This window comes from Theropithecus gelada, chromosome 5 (assembly GCF_003255815.1).
Source record: "Theropithecus gelada isolate Dixy chromosome 5, Tgel_1.0, whole genome shotgun sequence".
NCBI classification, from domain to species: Eukaryota; Metazoa; Chordata; class Mammalia; order Primates; family Cercopithecidae; genus Theropithecus; species Theropithecus gelada.
Window position 1 is genome coordinate 28,979,211 of NC_037672.1, and position 27,406 is coordinate 29,006,616.

Here is a 27,406-nt window from a genome sequence, read left to right on the forward strand (position 1 = left end):
AGTTTTGGTATTCCTACTTGTAAAGTAATTTAATTTGTGTATTATATTTTTAAAGTCTCTGACCACATTTTAGGGGCCTGTGGGTAGCACGAATGTATACTGCATAACAGTATGTTTAGAAGAATCAACACAGGGAAAAAGGGACAACTTTTGGTAGCAGGCATGCTGCCTCAGGGAAAGAAGAACTGGCCTAAAAGAAAGCTTAGTGCCTTCCCTAAAAGCAGCATCCACAACTTTTGTTAAGATGAGGCCTGGTACTTGAGTCCAATTGATTAAGAGAACATAATCCAGTGTAATATTACGGGACAGGAACTTCCTTTCCTTTGCCTCAGGATTCCACATGGAAGGGATTTCATCATAATTATACAATTAGACTGTTTTTCCCTCCCTACTGACTTTGGGGAAAAGCGGGTGAGCTATCAGCAAAGTTTTAGAGTAATTTCTAGATGTACCTGGCTTGAGCCTTTCCTTTTTCTTTTACCTTTGATATTATAATAGCTTTCCTGCATAGAGTAAGTATCTATTCTTCTGTCTTACAGATATTCTCAGTTTTTTTTTTTTTTTTTTTTTTTTTTAACATAACTGGATAAGATAACCTCTATTGTCCAGGTCAGCCTGTGACAGGCTGGATACGCCTGTTTCTGGGATGCACTATTAGCAAACCATATTGTGCATCATTCTAGTCAGGTATGTCTGTATAGCTTTGCTGGGGCAAAAAGACAATCATTGAATTATCATCTGCTGACTCAAGTTAACTATCAATTGTTTCTAACTTGAATGAGGAAGAAGATTATACAGAGATCATATTAACATAATTACAACCTTATAATGTTTCATTATTTTAATTTAATATTCCTTGAAATAAAGTATTCCCTTCCCATAGGAGTGCAAGATAATTCAATGTGGAGTATAAAAATAATATTAAAATTTATATTATTTTATCTAAAGTATGATAAACATTATTGTATTAGTAATTAATCTATGCAAGGACAATTTTACATTTTTGTATACGGGAAATATTTAATGAGCAACTACATAGGCCAGGCACAATACAGATTCTAGAGAGCCGGTGATGATAGAAAGAGGCAAAGACACAACATACAATAGATCTGCTTTATGTCGATGGTTTATAAAACAAGCACTCAAACAAATGAATATGTAACTTAAGATAGTGATAAGAATAATGAGAAACTCTAAGGCAGAGTTAGATGCCTGTAGAACATGATTTAGACATGTTGAGATAATACTATCTTTTTTTCTCTTTCTTTTTTTTTTGACACTTTGTTGCCCAGGCTGGAGTGCAGTGGTAGGATCTTGCCTCACTGCAACATCCGCCTCCTGGGTTCAAGAGACTCTCCGGCTTCATCTTCCCAAGTAGCTCGTATTACAGACACCCACCAGCATACCCAGCTAATTTTTTTTTTTTTTTTTTTGTATTTTTAGCAAAGACCGGGTTTCACATGTTGGCCAGGCTGGTCTCGAACTCTTGACCTCAGATGATCAACCCACCTCGACCTCCAAAGTGCTGGGATTATAGGCTTGAGTCACCGAGTCTGGCCAATACTATTTTATTTAGGGTGGACCAAATGTACTATTTTAACAGAGATCAAAAGAAAGTAAAGGAGTGAACTATGAGAGAAGGCTCTATGACGTAAGTGTCATGAAAGAAAAATGCCAGGACATACAAATAGTGCATGGGAGAGTGAATTATGAGGAGGAAATGGGAAGGAGAAAAGCCAGATCATCAAGAACTTTTCTGTCCCAGCAATTTGGATATTATTCAAAGTGTGATAGTCCATTGGAGACTTTCGAACAGGTGAGGTAATGGCACAATCTGATTTATTTACGTTTTAAATGATTTACCTGGCTCCTGCCTAGAAAAAAAAATAAAAATGCATCGGAGAGGTACTCCCCAACTTTTTAAAAAATGCAAACACATTAAGAAATGTTTGAAGGCCATTGATCCTTAACAGAAATGTTACAATTTTCTACACCTACTCTTAAGGAAACAAAACAAGCAAAGATCTTTTAATGACATCATATAATTAATATAAGAAATAGGCCGGGCGCGGTGGCTCAAGCCTGTAATCCCAGCACTTTGGGAGGCCGAGACGGGCGGATCACAAGGTCAGGAGATCGAGACCATCCTGGCTAACACAGTGAAACCCCGTCTCTACTAAAAAAATACAAAAAAATAGCCGGGCGAGGTGGCGGGCGCCTGTAGTCCCAGCTATAGGGAGGCTGAGGCAAGAGAATGCCGCAAACCCGGGAGGCGGAGCTTGCAGTGAGCTGAGATCCGGCCACTGCACTCCAGCCTGGGCGACAGTGCGAGACTCCCTCTAACATTTTATTTTCTTTTTGATTTTTTAACACGAGATATTTAAAAAAGAAAGTGTAGGAGAAAATAAAGCAAAACAAGATAGGGAATAGCCAACAGACACATTTGGGAAATGAAATAAATTGTGCAAATATTATACTTGCAAATATTATAGTTCTCTAAGCAATAATCACAGTAATCAGATAAGTTCCAAAATTCTACACAAAATTGCCATGTGTAAACCATGCATGAATGTTCTCAACAAAGCCAATCATTTTTTTTCATTTCTTTCTTTCTGTGTGAATATGTCTGTATGTGTGTATGTGTGTGCATAACATATAGAGAAGAAAATCTAAGCATATATTTCTTAGCGTGATTTGATATTATTAAATTAATACTGACATATAATTCATTATTTGTGTAACATAATCCAAATGAGTATTACTGATAAGTGTTTAAATGATCATTTCTGGAAGTATATGCTTTGGAATTCTTGTTTTATAAATGTATCACAGAAATGTCCTGTGGTTGATTGTACTTAAAAGTTAACTGGCTAGTTATTTACTTTAAATTTCACTTTCACATGATTGGTATAGACATTGGCAAAGATTATAAGATTGAATTCTTCTGATATTTCTTAGTCATAAAAAAAATACAGAAAAATCATTTGTAAGAATTGCATCATATTAATGAACAAATTTAAGCAAATTGAATTTTAAAGATCTAATTGGCTTTTATTAGTGATTCATGAATTGGGCAGTAGTTCATCTACAAAATAGAAGGAGCAGAGCATGGCAGAATGATCCGCTTTTATCAGGCAGCAGGAAACTTTCATCAGTACCAGCAGGAAACAGTCTAATGCAAAAAGAGAATTGGCAGGCAACAGGTACTTCAGGTTACTTTCCTTATATACGTTAAAGCAGAGGAGACTTCCTTATCATGCTGGCTTGGGTTGACTTAACCTATTATTATGATTATTATTTTTTCTTGAGACAAGCCTTGCTCTGTCACCCAGGCTGGAGTGCAGTGCTGCGATCTCAGCTCACTGCAATCTCCACTTCCCTGGTTCAGGCAATTCTCCTGTCTCAGCTTCCCAAGTAGCTGGGACTACTGGTACATGCGACGACACCTGGATAATTTTTGAATTTTTTAGTACAGACGGGGTTTCGCCATATTGGTCAGGCTGGTCTCGAACTCCTAACCTCAGGTTATCCACCCACCTTGGCCTCCCAAAGTTCTGAGATTACAGTCATGAGCCACTGTGCCTGGCTGACTTAGCCATTTTTTGACTGGTTGTTGTAAATCTCCTGTTTTTTGAAAAACTGGACAACTCAAGTTCAATTAGAATATATGAGTTTCATATTATTAACATGAGTGACTTCATTCTGGTTTGGTCTGCTGGTTCTAGTGTAGAATCTCAGTTCAAAACTACAGCCTCTCAAATTTTACTTAGCAATCATGATACATTTGGTACTTTATTACTTTTTATGAGGGATAGATTTATCCCAGCCCTGTCCTGCGGGAGTGGTTGATTTGCCAGGCTTGAAGCTCTTTGATGGCCTGGGCCTCAAAGAGATCACAATCTAGTTGAAGAAAGTATTGTTTATCAGTAAGTATAATGTGATAGACATTACTAATGGGGAGGCTTAAAAAGGGAATAAGTAGAGAGCCAGGCTCAGTGGTCCAAAGGATAATTCACTTGATACATGAAATAATTATGTTAGTGTAAATGATACATTATTATAAAGTAGGTAGAGTTGATATTAAAATGTGACCTCTATTTTCTTCAGCAAACACAAACTGGCAGATTTTCTGTGTTCTAAAAAATGAACTAAACAACAGTGGAGTCATCCTGCTCATTTTTACCATCATAATAAGAGACGTAAATCTCTGCATGGATCAAGTATTTTTAGTCCATGACTACCATGATGGCTGAGGGCCTAAAATCGGTCATGCTGTGATCCATTGGAATTTCACTTTCCAGACCAGAGAAAGGACACAGTTGATCTCATTATAGTGCTTTGCTATAGAAATAAGCTGAATTTTGAAATAAACTCATGATGACTGCAGCCATCTCCCCATGGAGAAATTTGCATCACAAAAACACCTTCATCACAGGTCTTATCATTATTCATTTTGGTGGTGTCAGCAGAGAAAACAAGGGCTGAATATTTCTCAACAATAAACTTCTTGATATATCTTTATGTTTAGTAGGAACTTGTGCGGTCCTAAATTAGGGGCAAAAAATGTTGGGTATAAATTTTAGTAAAATTAATTATATTGAGATTTAAATTTTTCAGCTGAGTTTACATGATTTTGTATTTTTGTGTATATATATACACAACCACAAACATATCTTCTTTGCTTATCCTCACTTCCAAATACTATTTTTAAATAAATCCCATTATTTTCCTCTTATTTACTGTTTCAAACTCTGTTACACACAAAATTTAAAAAATTAGTTATCTAATTTTTAGTTTTCAAAAGATTATTCTTCCTGTATTTCAAATGCATTAGGACATGTGCCACTCCATTTAGCAATCATGTCTCTTATTGTCAGACAAGAAAACAGACACAACTATTGTAACTAACTGGTGGAAAATGTATTATTTCCTTATACTTTTGGAACTGATGTGCCAAGTCTTAATAAATAAATATTTTAAAGCCATTTTATATTGGAATCTATCTGTATATAATGACTATTCTCTTCTACAGTTATACTTCCAGAGACAGCATGCAAAAGTGCCCTGCTCCCCACAGATGAGAGAAGAAGTGATCAATTTTAGAAAAAAACAGTATCTGGGATACATGGTCACTGTAATTTACTAGTGATTACCTTGAAAACGAATATGTGACTATTTGACAAGTGATTTCCAAAGGTTGCATTTTCCTAAATGTCAAGGAATTTTTCCCTTTAAAAATAATTTGGTAGTCGGTTTTTGCTATCATATTGCTACTAAATTACGTTTCATTTGACAACATTTGTTGATCAGAGCAGGTTGAATTTCCATTAAAATTTCTGAATCTCCGATTATATTTTTATTGAAGTGAATTTTGCATTGCTTTTATTTTAGAGTACTTTTTTTCTAGAAACCATTAGAACAAGGACATGTACATTTCTGAAGTTCGTAAAATCAGCAAGTCTCCTTACATAAGGTAATTAGCTATTGCAGCACTAGGCAAGAGGTAAAGTTAAAACACCATAGAGTGTTTACACTTCATGTCAGTGAAAGGATAACAGAACTTTCAATAATATGATATGATACAGACCAGATTGTCCTGGACTAGCAGGAAGACTTGGACTTGTTTAAGAAAAAAGAGACAGTTATATTAAAAAGGGCCTTGAAAAAGTGAATAGAAAGAGCAAGTTATACAAAATATTTGCTCTTCCCCAACGTGCCGATATTGCAAGATCATTTTCATTTTTTTTCCACTGTGTGAAGAGTAAATATTCCATCAACATGCAGCTACTTTGGAAGCTCATACATTATGCAAATAACAATTCATTCTTATTGAGTGTATCATCAGAGTTGTTCCAAAATCAAAGCTAGATGAAGAGTAGGATCCCAGAGTATTAGGACCCAAGTGAACAGATTATTATGGAATTTACTTTAATCAAGCAGAACTAGTGTCTTGGTCACGCTGGGATGGGATGAGGCTCTTGACATATGTGAGTGCTAAGAATGAAGTTCACTCTCTTTAAGAAAAGAAAAAAAAGAAGAGAAGTTGGAAACACTTTTTCCTCCATCATTTAATCCACACGAAACTCACTGAAATATTTAGTATAAGCCTGAATCATTTTTTCTTCATTCTAAAATACTCTGGCACAAAGCTTTGAAAGTGTGTTGTAAAACTGTTCAATGCTATTAACCAAGAGTAGCAACACGGTGCATTCAGTCTGGTTATAAAACTATAATATTCTGAAAAGCCCAAAACATGTTCAATGATTCATTTAACACAAAGTAATAGCAATCATCAGGTTATGTTTTGATATTAAAATGCAAAGAAATCTTAGTTTTTCATTATCTGGTCGTCTACTCTAGTCACTCATGGATCCTTAAGGAAGAGGAAAGAAACCTTGCCCAGAAACCACTCATATGATTTGTCTGAGAAAAAGTTGTATCACCTCATAATTGTGAATCAGGTTTTTCCCTCTACTATTAGGACATTCTCATCTAAGTGTGGTTCTCCTCTGATTACTCTCTATCTGTTGCTTGCCCCTGAACAACTTTACAGTCTTGTACCTGAAATGGGTTTTAAATTAAGGGACATATAAGGAAGGAGTTGGAAAGGAAAAAACTCAATTTCTTTTTCACAGAGCCACCTATATAATTTGTTTGTTCATATTTATTTTTACCTCTAAATTAATCTATGCATTAATGGATACAATCCTTCTTGCCTTCCATAAGACAGAGCAGCATTAGGTGCCTTAGAAAGATGATAAACAGGCTGGGCATGGTGGCTCACACCTGTAATCCCAGCACTTTGGTAGGGCGAGGTGGGTGGATCATGAGATCAAGAGATCAAGACCATCTGGCCAACATGGTGAAACTGCATGTCTACTAAAAATACAAAAATTAGCTGGGTGTGGTGGTGCATGCCTGTAGTCCCAGCTACTTGGGAGGCTGAGACAGGAGAATCACTTGAACCCGGGAGGCAGAGATTGCAGCAAGCACCGACTTCGTGCCATTGCACTCCAGCCTGGCGACTGAGCAACACTCCATCTCAATAACAACAACAAAAAAAATGATAAACAGTCTTCTCCCAGAGACAGGTATAACCTATGTGGAATCTTAAAACCATCCAAATTACAGGATTTGAAGAGGACATTACATGCGTTTCTGCAAGGAGACACAAATTATACCATTAGGTAAAAACACATAAAAGCAATACATTATTTAGAACCAGATATGTTTATCATTTTATATCCTGGGTTCATTTTATGGGCATGGGAAATGCTGGTGACTTACTTAATGTTATGTTAGTATTGTTCTTTATGAAATGACAAAAATTACCTCAAGTTTGACATACAATAGGGAGAATTACAGGATATTATACATGCAATGTGTCTACTATATGGTAAGTTTTCAATAAATCTCACTTTATTTTTTCCTTTAACAAACATGTTTTTAGCCTCCAAGATGGCTCAACATCCCCCTACTGGAATGAACCTTTCATATGCTCTTGGCTACAGTATTTCCTGTTGAAATCGATTTCTCCACTCATTTTATGAATTACAATCTTTCTGTAACAGATATTCATGTATAACAATAAAGCAAACATTTATGTGGAACTATGGGTCCAGCTATATTAACCTGTTTTCATGCTGCTGATAAAGACTGTACAATTCATAAAAGAAAAAAACTTTCTTGGACTTACAGTTCCACATGGCTAGGGAGGCCTCACAATCAAGGCAGAAGGCAAGGAGAAGCAAGTCACATCTTACGTGGATGGCAGCAGGCAAAGAGAGCTTGTGCCAAGAAACTCCCCCTTTCTTCACCATCAGAGTTCATGAGACTTACTCACTATCACAAGAATAGCATGGGAAAGACATGCCCCCCTGATTCAATTACTTCCCACCAGGTAACTCCCACAACCTGGGGGAATTCAAGATGAGATTTGGATGGGGACACAGCCAAACCATATCATTCCACCTCTGGCCCCTGCCAAATCTCATGTCTTCACATTTCAAAATCAATCATGCATTCCTAACAGTCCCCCAAAGTCTTAACTGTTTTCAGTATTAACTCAGAAGTCCATAGTCCAAAGTCTCATCTAAGACAAGGCAAGTCCCTTCTGCCTACAAACCTATAAAATCAAAAGCAAGTTAGTTACTTCCTAAATACAATGGGGTACAGACATTGGGTAAATGCAGCCATTCCAAATGGGAAAAATTCATCAAAACAAAGGGGCTGCGGGCCCCATGCAAGTCTGAAATCCAGTGTGGCAGTCCAAACGATCTCCTTTGACTCCATGTCTCACATCCAGGTCATACTGATGCAAGAGGTGGGTTTCCATGGTCTTGGGCACCTCCACCCCCGTGGCTTTGCAGTGTATACTCTCCCACCTGATGGCTTTCATGGGCTGGTGTTGAGGGTCTGCAGCTTTTCCAGGTTAATGGTGCAAACCATCAGCGGATCTACCATTCTGGGATCTGGAGGACGGTGACCCTCTTCGCACAGCTACACTAGGTGGTGCCACAATAGGAACTCTGTGTGGGGGCCCCAACCCCACATTTCCTTTCCTCACTTCCCTAGCAGAGGTTCTGCATGAGAGCCCCATCCCTGCAGCAAACTTTTGTCTGCGCATCCAGGCATTTCCACGCATTTTCTGAAATCTAGGACAAGGTTCCTAAACCTCAATTCTTGACTTCCGTGCAGTCACAGGCTCAACACCATGTGGCAGCTGCCAAGGCTTGGGGCTTCTACCCTCTGAAACCACGACCTGAACTCTGTGTTGGCCCCTTTCAGCTATAGCTGGAGTGTCTGGGACACTGGGCACTAAGTCCCTAGGCTGCACACAGCATGAGGAACCTGGGCCTGGCCCATGAAACCACTTTATCCACCTAGGTCTTTGGGTCTGTAATGGGAAGGGCTGCCATGAAGACCTCTGACATGCCCTGGAGACATTTTCCCTGTAGTCTTGGAGATCATCATTTGACTCCTCATTACCAAGGCAAATTTTTGCAGCCAGCTTGAATTTTTCCTCAGAAAATGGGATTTTCTTTTCTATCATGTCAGGCTGCAAATTTTCCAAACGACATGTTCTGTTTGTCTTTTAAAACTGAATGCCTTTAACAGCACCCAAGTCACTTCCTGAATGCTTTGATGCTTAGAAAATTCTTCTGCCAGATCTTCTAGATCATCTCTCTCAAGTTTAAAATTCCAAAAATCTCTAGGGCAGGCACAATCTCTTTGCTAAAACATAACAAGAGTCACCTTTGCTCCAGTTCCCAAAAAGTTCCTCATCTCCATCTGAGACCACCTCATACTGGATTTCATTGTTCATATCAGCAGCATTTTGGTCAAAGCAATTCAACAAGTCTCTAGAAAGTTCCAACCTTTCCCACATTTTTCTGTCTTCTTGTGTTCCCTCCAAACTGTTCCAACCTCTACCTGTTACCCAGTTCCAAAGTCACTTCCACATTTTTGGGTGTCTTTTCATCAACACCCCAGTCCTGGTACCAATTTACCGTGTTAGTTCATTTGCACGATGCTGTTAAAGACATACCTAAGACTGGGCAATTTACAAAAGACAGAGGTTTATTGGACTTACAGTTCCACATAGCTGGGGAGGCCTCACAATCATGGCAGAAGGCAAAGAGAAGCAAATCACCTCTTATGTGGATGGCACCAGACAAATAGAACTTGTGCAGGGAAACTTCCCCTTTTTAAAACTGTGAGATCTCATGAGACTTATCCACTATCACAAGAATAGCATGGGATTTGATTACCTCCGACTGAATGCCTCCCACAACATGTGGGAATTGATGATGAATTGTGGGTGGGGACACAGTCAAACCATATCATAAGAACTGTTCTAAGATAATAAATTCACTTTATATTCAAAAAGTTCATGACACATGAATGAATGTTGACTCCATCTCACATACTAGAAAATAAGAATAAAGTACAGAATTTATGTAAATGACTGAAAATCATTCACCTGAAACTCTACTCAGGTATAAAAGCTCCGGAGTCTATTCTCATAATCACGAGTTTATATTACCTCTCATTTCTCCGACTTTTCTGACTTCTTATTGTAACCATTTATATGGATAGTATTACCAAAACATAGTTTACCCCCACGTGAAATATTTGCCAGACTGCAAGGAACCATGATCATTTCATGCATGGTATTGACTATGACGATTCATTAAACAGTTATTCAAAAAATTTGAAATATTTTTCAAGTAATATAAAATATCTATATAGATCTTTGCCTTTATAGTCCTTTTTTTTTTACCTTAACTTACGTAGCATTTAATTAACAAAATAGTTAATGCAATTAAATTGCATTAGTATAATATGTTAAAACCAAATTTACTCCCTAATGACAACTTTTTAAAGTTTACCTCATTTTATCATTTTGTTTTGCCACAGTATAATATATTTAAGGATAAGGTTAAAAATATTTATTTATATAGGAAACAATAAGTTTCAGACATAACATTTATTCATATTAGTAGTACTCAGAATGAAAGAACAAGTATAAATATGAAATTTGTAAGTGTGACTTCTTACTTTTCTGATAGTCTTATACAAATAGATAAGGAATGAATTAACATATTTCACTTAGAGTGATGCTTTGTTGTAAATCTTTACAGATTTTTAGTATTGAGAAAACCTTACAGTATCAAATTATACAAACTGTCCTCTTAAAACCATATGGAGGTAATTGGCTCATATAGCCATATCAGCAGTGCTTCCAAATGCAGCGAGTATTAAAAACCTATGGTAGGAAAATTTTTTAAAAATTACTTTTTATCACAATGCTTCTTTTCGCCTTTATTTGAGGGCTAAGATTTCATGAAGAATCATGAAAAATAAATCTCTTTCTCTACTAAAACTTGTGTGTCTTTATCTATGTTTTGTGATTCCACTTGCTGGGACACTGGAGTCATTCAACTAATGTTGACAGTTGAGTGATCAGAAGACTCCATAAATTGAGGATGATCTACATCCTCATACAATCTATTATTTTTCATAAATTGAAGTCTAAATGTATATGTTTATCACCGAAATGTAATGGTATCATACAATTTTACCCATAACATGTGTTCATCCAGTGCAAACTAAACATAGAAAAGCTGTGCATGTGTCTGAATATCATCCCACTGTGATACTGCTACAACCTTCTTATTTATTTATTTATTTATTTATTTATTTATTTATTTATTTATGAGACGGAGTTTTTGCTCTTGTCACCCAGGCTAGAGTGCAATGGCTACAATCTCAGCTCGCTGCAACCTCCGACTCCCGGTTCAAGTGATTCTCCTACCTCAGCCTCCCGAGTATCTGGATTGCAGGCACCTACTACCACACCCAGCTAACTTTTGTATTTTTAGTAGAGACGGAGTTTCACCATGTTGGTCAGGTGGGTCTCGAACTCCTGACCTCAGGTGATCCACCTGCCTCAGCCTTCCAAAGTGCTGGGATTACAGGCATGAGCAACCATGTCCAGCAACCCTATTTCTTTTTTATGACTTTGGGACCACTGATATATTACTGAAATAGCAAAATCGAAGCAAATATCAGAATTCTAGTTATAAAAATGATCAAGTTCTGTCATCTTAAGATATGGATATACAGAAACAAGTTTAATGAAAAATCTTCATTTGGCCACCACCACAAGTGTTAAAGGAAAATTATGGGCTTTCCTGTTGGTTAGGTAATTAATTATCTCATCATTGAGTATGACTTTTCTAGTCCAACAGACTTACGTTTATACTCAGGCTTGCCCTCTACTAACTAGATCTATTTAAATATGCTTTGTAAATTTTCTTATTTCATATTCCTCATCTACAGAAGGAAAATAGCCCTTTCCTTCAGGATTTATGTTAATAATTAAATAAAACATCTGTTAGGATTCCTAGTATGTTGCTTGGCATGACATGTCACTGCTACTTCCCTGGTCCAAGTCACCATAACCGCTTGCCTAGAATATTACAGTCTCTCTCTGCTTCTCACCCTGTCTACTGATAGGCTACAAAGAAGTCAGAATGATTCTATGAAACCAAAGCCTTCCAGTGGCCTGTCATCCCAGAGGTTAGAGGAATCATGTGCCCTAATAACTTACCAAATCTCACATGGTTTTTCCTAGTGTACACACATCCCTTACCCCATGACCTCATTTTCAGAAGTCTCCCTGTTTCTCCACTCAGAATTAAGAACTCATTGAGGTTCCTGAAGTATAACACGAGATAGAAGAACTCTTTCCCCAGATATCTTCATGGTTCATCCTCTCACTTATTGAAATCTTTGCAATCTCACTGAAGTTTATATTGACAACACCTTTCTCTACCTCTTGACACTCCCTTTTACATACTCTATTTTTTCCATAGTTGTCATTACTTTCTGTGAATTTGATTATTCTTGCTATTTATTGTCTATTCACTCCTCTAAGGAAAGCTCCATGATGAGCAATTTTAGTTTCCTCTATTTATTGATATATTTTCAGCCCCTAGCACTATGCTTGGAACACTCAACAAATATTTATGGAATGATTGAATAAAGGAATATCATTTCCCTTTTCCTCTTCTTTTCTTTCATGGTGGTATAAGGGTTGTTTCTTCATTTTGACCATCACCGTTCTTACTTTTGAATATTGTTGTCCCTGGCACTTTGCCTATTTCTCTTTCCTACTATTTGATCCCTTAAATCTGTAGAAATGACTTCTGACTTGAGTTGCCGCCTATTTGACCAAGTCAATTAGTTCCTTCTCCCCAAAGATCTCCAGTCATTTTTTCGTTCAGCTTTCTCAGAAATGCTCTCCTAACCTCCCAGTTAGAAACCACTGCTTTCTGTGAGGACTTCTAATGCCTAATAATACAACTGAAGAACAAAAACAAAAGAGTAGCCAGTTGAGTCTAGGATACAGGGCCATAACATTGTATTTAGCATCATTTTCCAAGTCTCTTCAACCTGTTTTATTTACTTATTTATTTATGCCTGTTCTTCTGTCTGGAATGTCTAGTCCCTAATAGACACTTATTTTGTAAATTTTGATAGTGAATGAGTCAGTAAATTATTTCAATACAAATATTCAAGGTTTATTTGTTTATTTTTAGAATAATAGTTTCACTTCTAAGTATGTGCTACTCTAGCCCCGTACTCAACAAGAATTCCCACTGTATTACAAACCTATCTTTCTATATCGTCACATGATTAGTCCTTCCCATTTATTCTTGCCACTTCAGCTACAACATCCTTCACCTATTCAGGTATTAGCAGTTTCCTGTTCCTTCTAAAAAGAGTTCCAACACACTTACTCTGTATATCAAAAATTTCCATTTATGCTTTCTGGTTACCTTGGTTCTTATATCACAGCAGACTGTCAGACTTATTTGGTTATGTCTCACTCCTGATCAAATTCAAAGCCTCAATCTGTCCTCTTAATTCTTTACTTTGCATTGTATAGGATATTCTAGGGTCTTGGCCTTAATTTCAAAATATATAAAATCTATCATGATTAAAGTATTGTATGAAATATACTCTTTAACTCCACTTTGGTAGAATAAAAATTATGAATAAAAATGGAATCTGCTTAATCTAACCCACAAAATTGGATCACATATTCTACATATTTTTTAAAACATGAACTATAGTAGTATCTTATACTGCATACTAATATGAATAATTTTGTTAATTTATATATTTCTTAAAATACTTTTCAACTGTTATCCTGCCTAGCATGTCTAACGTTGATTATAATTCCTTTTATGGTAGAGTTATCCTTTTTTACATGAAGTATATTATGCTTTACATGCAGAGATATGATTTGATAAATGTACTGTAATTGTGATTATTTAAACTAGTCAGCGTCTTACATTATCTTGATATAATGGGAAAACAACAGACTGTCTCACCTTAGAAAAATAAGAGCTTTCAAAACAGATAATACATGAGATAATGGTGCTTATTATCCATGTTACAAAGAAAGTTTTTTTATTACTAAAGAAAAATTATGCTTTTTCTACAAATAGCCAGATTGTAATTCTCTTCCACTTTACCTCAAATTTTGAGGAATATGTCTATAGAAGCTGGGAAGGTCCATTTGTAATCTTTACTTAACATGTTAGTAAATTACTAATTTATTGTTTTTTCAAAATTAAATTTAAGAAACAAAGTTAATGACAAATGTTGTTTTATTTTACCAAAATAAAGAGGCCATTAAAGAAAATTTCAGTTTTGCAGAGTCTATGTGGTACATTGGCTAATTGAAAATCAGCTTAGCAAGTAGCACCAAATATTTTATAAATGAACTGCAGAATAACAGATAAGGGTAAGTATAATTCTGTGAAAGTTTGAAATCCCTCAATGTGTAGTGGGGAATGTTTGTTACCATATTTGTTCTACTGACTACATAATATGCTTTCAATAATTTTCTTTTCTGCTAACAAAAGCCAGGGTAGTTTCTGTCACCTTCAACAGCAACAACAAAAATTCTTGAGCCAAAATGCCAGTTAATATCTGGTTAAAATTTGAGTATCTACACAATACTGTATTTAATTTCCTACATTCTTAAAATATATGAAAATTATACATCATCCATCCCTCCCCCTCTTTTTAAAATTAAAAAAAAAAACTAAATAATTAGTAATTGTATTTATGGTACATAAGCAGTTATTTATAAAATCAGAAAATACATATATAGGGTATCCTGACTCCATGACGATTTTTCAGTATTCCACATAGACTAATGTTGTACTCAATGAGTTTCTACATTAACAATATACATACAGAGGTTTCCTCAGCTAACTACCATTCATGATCTTAGCTATTTCAGCCGTCCTGGTTTACCAAGAGAGCTAGTATTTGGCTGAGTAACTCTAGTAAATAGAAAAGAGACATCTCTGATGTGAAGTTAAACAACCAAAATAGGGATATAAAAGGTGTCTTATCATTCTTTCAAACCCAATCTATAATGTGTAATATACATATTATTGCAGGTAATATCATAATTTTAGTTGTATACATTTGAGAGCTAACATGCATTTGAATTTGCAACTGCTCATAAGCAAAATGCTCACATGACATAACTTAGTTCTATTACGGTAATAGTTAACCTGACTAAGAAAGCTATTCTTTCCCTCATCAATTTCCTGAAGTCTTATGGTGTTCATAGCCTCAACACCCACAAAAATTAGTATTTAATTACATATTGCTTTGTACTGTCTTTATTATTTTCACTGCCAATTATGCTAATCATGTGTTTTATTAGGCAGAAGGTGTGTTTTATACATTCCTTTTCGCATTTAAGTCACTTGAATATGAAATACACACTCAGTGCTCAGTAAGTACTTACAGGTCTACCAGGTAGTCTCAGGGATAGAAAATCAAAGAGATTTGACTCTTGCCATATATGTATTAAAGAATATCAGATTATTTAAGTACTTAAGTCAGATTATAAGAATCGTTTTTATTATTTTGTATTTTATTCCTTCAAATATACTTACCAGGGGACCACTACGAGTTAGGTACTTGAATATACTATAGGAAGTTGAGATGATTAAAACATTTTGAAAAACCCATGGAAAAACATTCTTGAAGAATTTGTAACCAAGTGTAAAGTATTATATACTTTGCTTCTCCTTTCCTCCCAATAAATTGTGAGTGTCACAAATGAATTTTGAAGATTGAATTACAACATTGAAGGAGTAACTTTTTCTATCCTACCTTCTCCGAAGAAGAGCTTGAGAAGCAAGTGCAAAAGCAAGAGCAAATTTGTGACACTGAAAAGCCATTATTTGTATGCTTGCTGTTTGTGTTATCTTTTTCTTCTTTCTTTCTTCTTTTTTTTTTTTTTTCTTTTCAAGATGGAGTCTCACTCTGTTGCCTAGGCTGAAGTGCAATGGTGCGATCTCGGCTCACTGCAACTTCTGCTTCCCAGGTTCAAGTGATTCTCCCTACCTCAGCTTCCCAAGTAACTGGGATTACAGGCCCACCACCACACCCGGCTAATTTTTGTATTTTTAGTAGACATGTGGTTTCACCATGTTGGCCAGGCTGATCTCGAACTCCTGACCTCAAGTGATCTGCCCACCTCAGCCTCCAAAAGTGCTGGGATTACAGGCGTGAGAACACTGTGCCAGGCCTCACAGTATCTTACATCTCAAAGTCTTTACTATTTTGGTGAATTCCTCATTGGGTGAGACTTTGGAGAAAGGAGATCCTCTTTCCCAAAGCAGAAAGAGACATTCTCTTATCTCTCAATGCTCATGAGCATACCGGCAGGCAGAGTTTTTGTGCTTTGCAAACTAGATGCTCCTACAGTTATTGCAAATAAATGTGGATATGTAATGACAAAAGTTAATCTGAAAAGTTTAAGGCAAGAGTTGTTGTTAGTAGTTTAAATTGGTTTAACTTTTATTTTACAAAAGATCAAATGTGGTAAATTATTCAATGTTAATAATGTGAAATAAGAAAATCTAATTAAAGATATTTAAGTTGCACATAACTAGATATTCATATAAAACATTTTCAATGATCAGCAATATATATACATTTTTTAACTAAAACTCCAGTCTGCTTTTTATTTTTATTGTTATTAGTTATTTATTTATTCATTTATTTTTGAGATAGAGTCTCGCTCTATCGCCCAGGCTGAAGCGCAGTGGCGCAATCTCAGCTCACTGCAACCTCCACCTCCCGGGATCAAGCAATTCTCCTGTCTCAGCCTCCTGAGTAGCTGGGATTACAGGGGCTTGCCCCCATGCCTGGCTAATTTTTGAATTTTTAATAGAGACAGAGTTTCACCTTGTTGGTCAGGCTGGTCTCAAACTCCTGACCTCAAGTAATCTACCCGCCTAGGCCTTCCAAAGTGCTGGGATTACAACCATGAGCCATCGCGCCCAGCCCAATCTGCTTTTTAAATTTAATTCTAACTAGTAATTTTTTAGTGGATTTTTTGTTATTCATTTTTTTTTTCAGAGACAGTAAAGATATTGATTAAGAGCAGGGGTTCTACTTAAAAATAGAGCCGAAAACCTACAACTATCGAATCTTCAACAAAGTTGACAATAACAAGCAATGAGAAAAGGACTCCCTATTCAACAAATGGTGCTGAGATAACTGGTTAACCATATGTAGAAGATTGAAACTGGACCCCTTCCTTTCACCATATACAAAAATCACCTCTACATGGGTTAAAGAGTTAATATAAGTCCTAAAATTACAAAAAACCTAGAAGAAAACCTAGACAGTACCATCCTGGACATAGGAACAGGCAAAAATTTGACAACAAAGTATCTCAAAACAATCACAATAAAAACAAAAATTGACATATGGGACCTAATTAAACTAAAAAGTTTCTGCACAGGAAAAGTTACTATCAACAGAATAAACAGACAACATACAGAATAGGAGAAAATGTTTACCAACTATGCATCTAACAAAGGTCTAATACCCGGAATCTATATGGAACTTAAAGAAATTAACAAGCTAACATCAACGCCATTAAAAAATGATCACAGGACATGAACAGACACTTATCAAAAGAAGACATACATGTGGCCAACAGCATATGTAAATATGCTCCACACCAATAACCGTTAGAGAAATGCAAATCAAAGCTGAAATGATATACCATCCCACACAGGTCAGAATGGCCATTATTAAAAAGTCAAAAAATAACAATGGCCGGTGAGGTTGTAGAGAAAAGAGAACATTGCTGGTGGGAATGTAAACTAGTTCAGCCACTGTGGAAAGCAGTTTGGAAATTTCTCAGAGAACTTAAAACAAAACTACCACTTGACCTAGCAATCCCATTATTGGGTGTCTACCCAAAGGAATATAAATTGTTCTACAAAAAAGACACATGCACTAGTATGCTCATCACAACACCATTTGCAATAGCAAAGACACAGAATCAAGCTAGATGCGCATCAATAATAGACTGGATAAAGGAAATGTGGTACATATACACTGTAGAATACTATGCAGCCATAAAAGATGAAATCATGTCCTTTGCAACAACATGGATATAGCTGCAGGCCATCATCCTAAGTGAACTAATACAGGAACAGTAGAGAAAATTCTTATGTTCTTACATATAAGTGGGAGAAAAACATTAAGTGAATGTGGACACAAAGAGGAGAACAAAAGACACTGGGCCTACTTGAAGGGGAAGGATGAATGGGGAATGAGAGTTGAAAAACCATGCACAGGTTATACTATTCTCACTACCTGGGTGATGGAAAAATCTACACACCTAACTCCAAAGAGACACAATTTACTCATGTAACAAACATATGTACTTCCTGAACCTAAATGTTGAAAATAAATAATAAAAATTTAAAAATAAAATTTGAAGTTCCAAAAAGTAAATAAATATGACAAGATTTGCTACTGCTATGTTACTATTATTTTCTGTTTTTTACATCTGTTGTTTATTTAGCTTGACTTATTTAAATTCCATTCTTTTTCTCCTATAATAACTTAGGAGTCATAGATCTTTGCTTTATTTGTTTTACTGTAGCTACTAAAATATCACTTCCTGTGTAAGACTTTGCAAACCATTTCCCTTACCAATCTTTGTGCTACTTTTCCAGTACATTTCACTATTATGTATTTTACAAATCAAAAAAGATGGGGATTCTAGAATTAGGCTTCCACTTATGCAAATTCACATTCAGGCTCTATGACTTAAAAATATGTTACTTGAGGCCAGGCGCAGTGGCTCACGCCTGTAATCCCAGCACTTGGGTGGCTGAGGTGGGTAAGTCACCTGAGGTCAGGTGTTCAAGACCAACCTGGCCAACATGGCGAAACCCCGTCTCTACTAAAAATACAAAAATTAGCCAGGCGTGGTGGCACGCATCTGTAATCCCAGTTTCTAGGGAGGCTGAGACAGGAGAATCACTTGAACCTGGGAGGCGGAGGTTTTAGTGAGCCAAGATTGCACCACTACACTCCAGCCTGGACAACAGAGTGTGACTCTGTCTCAAAAATAAAAAAATATATATATGTTACTTGATTAAGTATTAATTTTTGCATGATCCATATTTTTTCTTTTTTTATAGTGACGATAGTAGTAATGCCTACCTCACTGAGTTGCTATAAGAATTCAGTTACTCAACACAGTGAAAGTACTTAAAATAGTGTCTGGGACATGATACATTTTAAATATTATTATTATTGTTATTGTTATCATTCATGTAGTTAGTATTATTTGAATGAGATTTATTCTTCTACTATTATTTGTTAGAAGCCTTAGACCAATCTCTGTGCTTCCCATACCAATTTATCCCAGAATATCATGTTCATAAGTATAAACATAATATAAATATAAACATATTATACTTAATATAAAAATACCTGTAAAATATAACAATCATATTTATATTTAAAATATAAATATAATATATATTGAGAATAAAAGATTTATGATTCTCAGTTATTAGAGGAGAAAAAGGATAAAATTTAAATATGCTAAATTACATCATCAAACAGTGTATGTAAAAATACAGAAAAAAATAGCAATATAGTAGTAGCAAAACTTATTATATGTATTGATATATATTTTGGAACTTCAAATTTTATTTATTTTTCATTTTTATTTATTTATTTATTTTCAACCTTTAGGTTCAGGGTGTACATGTACAGGTTCGTTACATGAGTAAATTAATGTGTCCTGTTGGTGTTTAGTGTATAGATAATTTCATCACCCAGGTAGTGAGGCTAATACCTTATGTGTAGTTTTTAAACTCTCCTCTTCCTCTGACCTTCCCCATCAGGTAGGCCCAGAATATTCTGTTCACGTATGTAATCATAATATACACATAAACATAATATTCTGAGATAAATTGGGGTGGAAAAAATTAAATACTTGAATATATTTAATTTATCCCAGATATTATATTTATCAAATGCTCCCCATCATTTAATAAGTGAATCAGGTCAAGATAAAATGCTAAACATATATTGCCTAAAACTATCTCTTTTTAAAAAGCTATTAAACATTAGATAGCTTTTCTTTAATCTAAATTCTGATAGCTGCTGTTTACTCATTTTGAAGGTATTTCCTATCTTTCTCATTAACTTTTCCCAGTAATTCAAGTAAGTCATATATTCCTCCCACATTTTGGCCTATTAAATTAATCTGTAGGTCACAAAAACTTAAGCTATTTTTAGTTAAAGAAACTAGAGGCATTGTACATCTTTAAGAAAAGTAATTGTTGATGACTCCTCTCTTTTAGAAACAATTATTTAATTAGTAAAACTATCTGTTCTGTGCTGGTAGTGACATTGGAGGGTGGCCTTGACTCTGAGGAAAGTACGGTACCTTTTAAGAAATGAACAATCCAGCTGTGAGGAATTGAGAAATAAATACTCTATTTGTATGTGCATCTTGCTTCAATATAAATTAACTTGAGTGAATGCCAAAACTACATGATGGGCAAGAAGAGAAAACACTGAAAGAAAGGGACTCAAGACAAAATTTAGATGCAGATAGGAAAAAACAAACAAAAATCCTAGGTAAGATTGGTAATCAAAACATCTGTGAAAATATTTGCTGTGAGGTATATTTTGCGAGGGAAATTGAATCAGTTTTTAAAAAATTAAAATCAATCTCACAGGCAAAGTGTAAGTATCAAAATAAAAATATTAATTCATAGTGAATGATCACTTCAATTTTTTTACATGTAGGATAAATATAAGTTTTAAAATGGCTAAAAATGTAATTTAATCTAGACATTATGGAAAATGGCGTAGAGGTTCCCAAAATAGCTGAAAATATAACTACTATGATATCCAGTGATTCTACTTCTGGTATATATCCAAAGGAACTGAAAATCAATGTGTTGAAGAGATATCTGCATGCTTATGTTTACTGCAGCATTATTTATAATAGCCAAGATATGGAAACAACCTGTGTTTATTAACAGATGAATCAATACAGAAATATTATATTACATTACATAATAAATTATATATATATATATCAGTGTAATATAGAGATATTTACACAGTAAAATACCATCCAACCTTAAAAAAGAAGGCTATTTGGCCAATTGTAACAATATGAATGAACCTGGAGGGTATTATGCTAAATGCAATAATGAGACTATTTCTCATACCGTGTTCTCAATATAAATCAATGACTGAATGCTTCAGGGCAATTCAATGCCTGCAAATCTATAAAGTTCAACAAATGTCATCAAAAATGAAGCATTCTCAAAATTAGGTTTAAAAAGTGTGAAAACTTAGATTATTTAGTATATTAAATTTTAAGTGAATTTTTGTTGTAACTTTTGGGTATTTTCATCAAATGTCTTTGACAAGTACCCAAGATACACTTATATTAGCTTGTAAAGTAATACATATCAATAGTCAAGTGTGGTATAGCAATGATTGATAAGTTCTTTGACATAACAAAAGGATAACCAGGACATAAACCAACATAGAAGTTGTTCTCACTTATGAATAGTATAGTGGGGCAGGGAGTGCTCTAGAAGTACAGGGCTAAATTTATTCACAAAACAACTTTGTGCAAGTCTCAATCAAAGAAATAGGTTAAGAAAAACCCATATATTCTCTTGTTTCAGATTCAGAAGAATATGAATTTGCATATGGGCCCAGTCTGAAATCAGAAAATTCTTTGTTCATCTGCAAAGTTCATTTAATGAATTTAAAACATTCAAATAAGGTAGTAAACAGCACACTGGATACTCAAGAAAATCAAGTCACTGAAATAAAAAGGTGATCCCACAATTGTCCGGGAACTCAGAAACAAAACAAGTAAGATGTGAATATGATCAGAAAACATAATACCAATGTATTAAGTAAATAAAATATAAACCTTGTAAATCTTCCAGAAGGTGAAAATTCAGCAGAGAAGAAATGCATATTAAATAAAGTTTCTGAATTGATTAAAATTATAGTCTTCAAAGGTTGATTTCATGGATCACAGTAGAGCTTTGATAGCCGCACTTTTTAGGTTGCTTATAAAATTCTGACGTCTAGTCAGATTTTAAAGTCACTGGTCTGAGATATCTATTAATGTAAGTAAAAATTACATGAAACACTTGGGAAGAATTTCCTTCTGAAAAGTGAAACATAGACAAAAATAAAATACAGAATTATTTTGGGGAGGGCTATTCTACTTGTGTCCTAGATCATATCCATATATAAGTATGATATATATGTGTGTGTATATATATATAAAATTATAACAATCATTCAAAAATAATGTGACCCAAATGTCATTTTTCTGGACATTTCCACTGATAAAATTATTCTCAAATATTTGTTGAGGAATAAAAGCCTTATCTAAAGTCACCTTCTTGTGGAGGCCTTCTTGGTTAAGAGTTAGCATCTATACTGGCTTTGCTCCCTGCAGTAATATCCTCTATTATATCTGACCACAATTTTTAACAATGTACATACCCAATGGGGGACATTACTTAACAAATATGCTGTGACCATGATAGTTACTTTATCTTACAAACCTATATCATAAATTCATTCCAAAACCTAAGCTATATACAAGAAGAATGAAAACAAAATAGTTGCTGCAAGTTTAAAGAAAGACCATGTTAAAACTGAAGACATCTTTTTCTTGAGAAACTCAATCAAAATTATGTATTGATGTGTAATTATCTGACTTACCAATTTGCTATGTCACACTGCTGTTTAACTTCACACAAGATGTGGAAATTATAGTCCATTCGCCTTCTCACTCTGTGTATTTTGAGATCTACCGCACCCAACATGGTTTCTTTGGCATCTTTTGAATAATTATCCTAAATCCCTATTAATAAAAGCAAAATCATATGTCAGTTTTAGAGTACTAAAAATGAAAGTGTGATCCAGTGATAGAATGAGTTTTTGAAAACACCTATAATCTCTGATATGTATACATTTACTTTGCCCTTCTTTCAATCCAAACTCTGTTCCTGGTTTTTATTTCTAACCATAATTAGATCATTTTTTAAATTGAGCTAATATTAATATCTATGCATTATAATCTAATATTAATGTATAAGCATTGTTATCTGAATATAGAGAAAATAAAATTTTAAGACTATCTGCAAAATTGGCTGAATACCAATGTTTTTGCAATGTTTAATGGGGAGAGACCACACACATATAACCTCAAAGTGATTTAGTCCAGGGTATAGGCAGTGCTAAAATATTATAGTCACAAAGGACACTTTTCTATAATTATATTTTAAAATACTTTATATATTCATTTATATGATTATTAGTATGCACTCTATCAAACATACATTTCTTACAGTTTACCTAGGGGAGAAAGTGAGACCACAGTGGGAATAGGTTAAGATATTCTATCTCTGATTAAAAAAAAAAATCTGCGATGATAGACCCCCTAAAAAGAACTCAGATGGGTTATGGAAAGTCTATGATTTCGTAAAATATTTAGCAAAATTTTCTGTGCATGTGAGTATATTTTAAGGACAACGTCCATAGCTGCCATAAGTTTTGAAATACATATTCTTACAAAAAAAAAATTCTCTGAAAAGTTCTACAGGAAAATCAACTGATGATAACGTAGTATACTTAAATGGAAAACGTCATCATTCACTGTCTTGGACTTTGTAATAAAATGAGCACATATCCATTCTAAAGACACAATTTATAAAGATACAAACTCAGAAACATTGCTTAAGTAGACTCTTCATCAGGCGTTGTTAACAATTTCTGAGGTTGATTTTACTAATACAAAAGACCTGACAGACTTAAGTTCTTAATCTGTAAGAATACCAAACACCAAGTACTGATAAGGGGGTAGAGAGCCTGTTGTTCACCATTTACAACTCAATCATTATGTAATTGTGAAAGCCTGGTTTCATGTTAGGCTGGATAATATCAACAAAGCAAGAGCTTGGGTCCTAGACAATAAGCCATTGGCATTCAAGTTATGAGCTCATTTAACTCATCTACAACAAAAACGATAGCAACAACTACAAACAAATAAAAACTTGAATAATAAATCACCACTAGTGTGAGTTGAGGGTAAAGCAGGCATCTGCTCAGTTACAGAGTCAATAATTAATGCAGATATTTAAGGTGATGTATAGTGTGACTATCTAGGCAATAAGGATTTTATATGTATTCCATCATAAGGACCAAGACAGAGCTGTCATTTGCTGAAAGACTCAACCAGCCTTAATGATGTCTCCTTAACAGCTCAATGACACGTGGCTCTCTGGTAAAATGTCCCACTCCCATTCAGAGTGACCTTTGAAAAATTTACTTTACCCTAGAAGATATTTGAGGTTTTGAAAAATATAAAATCACATAAGAATAATAATTACTGTTTATTGAAATGATAGAATCAGCGTTCCACTGTGTGTATAAACATAGCCCCTGGAGCAGTTTTTTCTATTGCAATACAATCTTCCTGATGCTATCATGACCCACATAGGTGGAGGGGAAGCATGACTCTTAATTTTGTGGGAAAATTGAGCACCACCAAATCTACGACCATTATCTGTGATACAAATAATGTTATGTGCTATATAAAGATTATTACCCTAATATGCAGTTTAGATGGCTGTCTGATAACAGAGTCCATGCTCTACAGACTTGTTAACAATGTTTCCAAGTGGATTTCCTCTCCGTGAGGCAGGCCTGGCAGAGAGCAATGGAGAACAAGTGTTGGCTGTCACATGTTTGATTACCTTCCTCATTAAACCTGTGAAAGAGAGGCGCAAGGTGCGAGGTGGCCAAAAAGTTTCATAGCCATTTTCTTTCTTCTTTTTTTTTTACTTTTATAATTAAAATTTAATTTTAATAAATGCTTGAAGTAGAGTTGCTCTGTCCCTCACTTACCAGCTCTGAGGCACTTCCACAACATTAAGTCCTGGTTTCTGAGTTTACAGCATTTAGAAAGCCTGGGGACAGGAGGCAATCCTTTTCCTAGCTATCTATGTTCAATAAGACAGATGGACAAAGGGGAGGCAACTAGAGGTACATCAGGCGGTCAATTTCATCAACTATGAAATCTACAAATGGTAGTCTCTGCAACAATCTTATGAAAATATATTTGCTGTGGGAAATAATAAAAGCCCCCGAGATCATTGCTTTATTGATTTGCATCTTCTTAGCATTCTGTTACGAAGTGAACTAAAGAATACATCTGGCTCAGGAACATTCATGAAGAACAAGTCCCAAATTTGATAGAACACAGTAGTGTATCAGTGTTCTGTTGTGAATTTGTTTCAGAATTGGCAGTAGTATCAGTAGCATTACTAGGTCTTTGGATTGAGATGTTAGTACTAGGGTCAGCAACTCCCTTGCTTTTAGCAACTGAGCTTTTTAAACAACTGTCAATTGCAGTATTTAACAAAACAATATGACATATGACCATTTTATTGTCTATTTCATCCTAGATAGGTGTTGTGGAGGCAAAAGATATTTTAATTTACCCTAATAGAATGTTCAGTGAAATAGTCTAGTTGTGGCAATTGTCCCCAAATCAATGTTGCACACCTGAACTTAAGGGGAGACAAAATTAAAGATTAGAATTCAGCATTTAAGAGATAATTAGGAATGGAAGATCCAGAGAGAAAAAGACTCTGACACGTCAGAAAATAAAGAAGATGCAGATCTGAATGGAGTGGAAATTCAGAAAATTGAGGAGTCCAGAAAATAAAGCGACTATTTGGCAAGACTTTTCAAAGGGAAAGAAACACACAGCACTTTTCTGAGACCGAGGCAGGAGGATCCCTTTGGCCCAGGAATCTGAGGCTGCAGTGAGCTATGATCTCACCATTGCACTCCAGTCTGGGTGACAGGCGAGACCCTCTCTGACTTTTTTTTTTTAATAGGAACAAAAACAGGGCAGACCTTTCCCTTGAGGCTAAGGGGATGCAAAACTCTAGGAAAGAGAAGAGAATGATGTACTTAAAAAAACAAAACAAAACAAAAAAAAACAAAACAAAAAACCCACACACAGCAAGGCAGGTGATCCCACCCACCTCTGGCACTGACAGCTTGGCAAGAAACAACCCTAGAGCTCTTGCAGTGTAGTAATAGTAAATTTGTATAAACTGAATGACTTAAACATATATTTTTAAAATACCCTTTGACCGGGCGTGGTGACTCACGCCTGTAATCCCAACACTTTGAGAGGCTGAGGTGGGCGGATCACTAGGTCAGGAGATCGAGACCATCCTGGCTAACACGGTGAAACCCTGTCTCTACTAAAAATACAAAAAATTAGCTGGGCGAGGTGGCGGGCGCCTGTAGTCCCAGCTACTCGGGAGGCTGAGGCAGGAGAATGGCGCGAACCCGGGAGGGGGATCTTGCAGTGAGTCCCGGACAAGACTCCATCTCAAAACAACAACAACAAAAACTTTAAAATACACACACACACACACACACACACACACACACACACTCAATGCTTTATTTGTAATGTTTGTTTGAGAACATATACAAGATAAGTTTAACCTCTTCTAGCCTGGCTCTCAACATGTTTGAGCAACTTTATATCCATCCACTCACCTCCATAATCCTCAGCTTTCTTCAAATTAATAGGCATGCCCATTTCTATACTACTGTTCATACTCTTCCTTCTGAAAATGACTGTTTTCCTCTTCTTTCCTTTTCTTTGTCTGCTGCTTCTTTCCATTTGTGTTTAAGAACTTACCCAAATCTCACTTTTTCTGTAGACCCAAACATGTTTTCACAGGAAAAAACTTCTCTCAGGTTTCTAGGTAAAGTCTGACTCAAGAAGAATAGGCTATGCCTATGAAATAAACTGGGTCTTTTATATATCAGATGGTAGTTATGTGAGGTTATATAAATGGGACAAATAAAACCTAACTATTATATAAGACTAGAGTGGCAAAAGAAATGTGTACTGGTACGAGAATGTGGACTTCTGCTAAGGGATATTGACAATATAAGTTGTAATGGATTTTTTAAACCAGTTTCTGAATACATGTGAATATGTATGATAATTATTCTTTACCCATATACCACGTATTAATAAAATAAATATCAAGCAGTGTGTCATATTGCACATTCTTTGTTTTCATGATCTCATTAACCATTGAACATATTTTGAAGGAAATAAATAAATAAATTCCTTCAAGTTGATAACATGTTGTACTCCTTTCTTAACTTCTAATATCTGCTCAGTAGATGGCATATACTAGATCTTCAATGTATTCATGAATAAAAATATTTTAAGACTGTATAAATGTGGTAATTTGTGACGTTACTAGATGAAAATGATGTATCCCTTTTCTTAGTTTAAAATAATAAACAGAATTGAATCAAATTGCTCACCCCCCAAGAGGAAACTAGGAGTTTGAAAGCAGATACATTCTAAAAAAAATCAACCTTTTCTCATTCATTAACCAAACACCTTTGTGCATGACAAAGTAAGCCATTA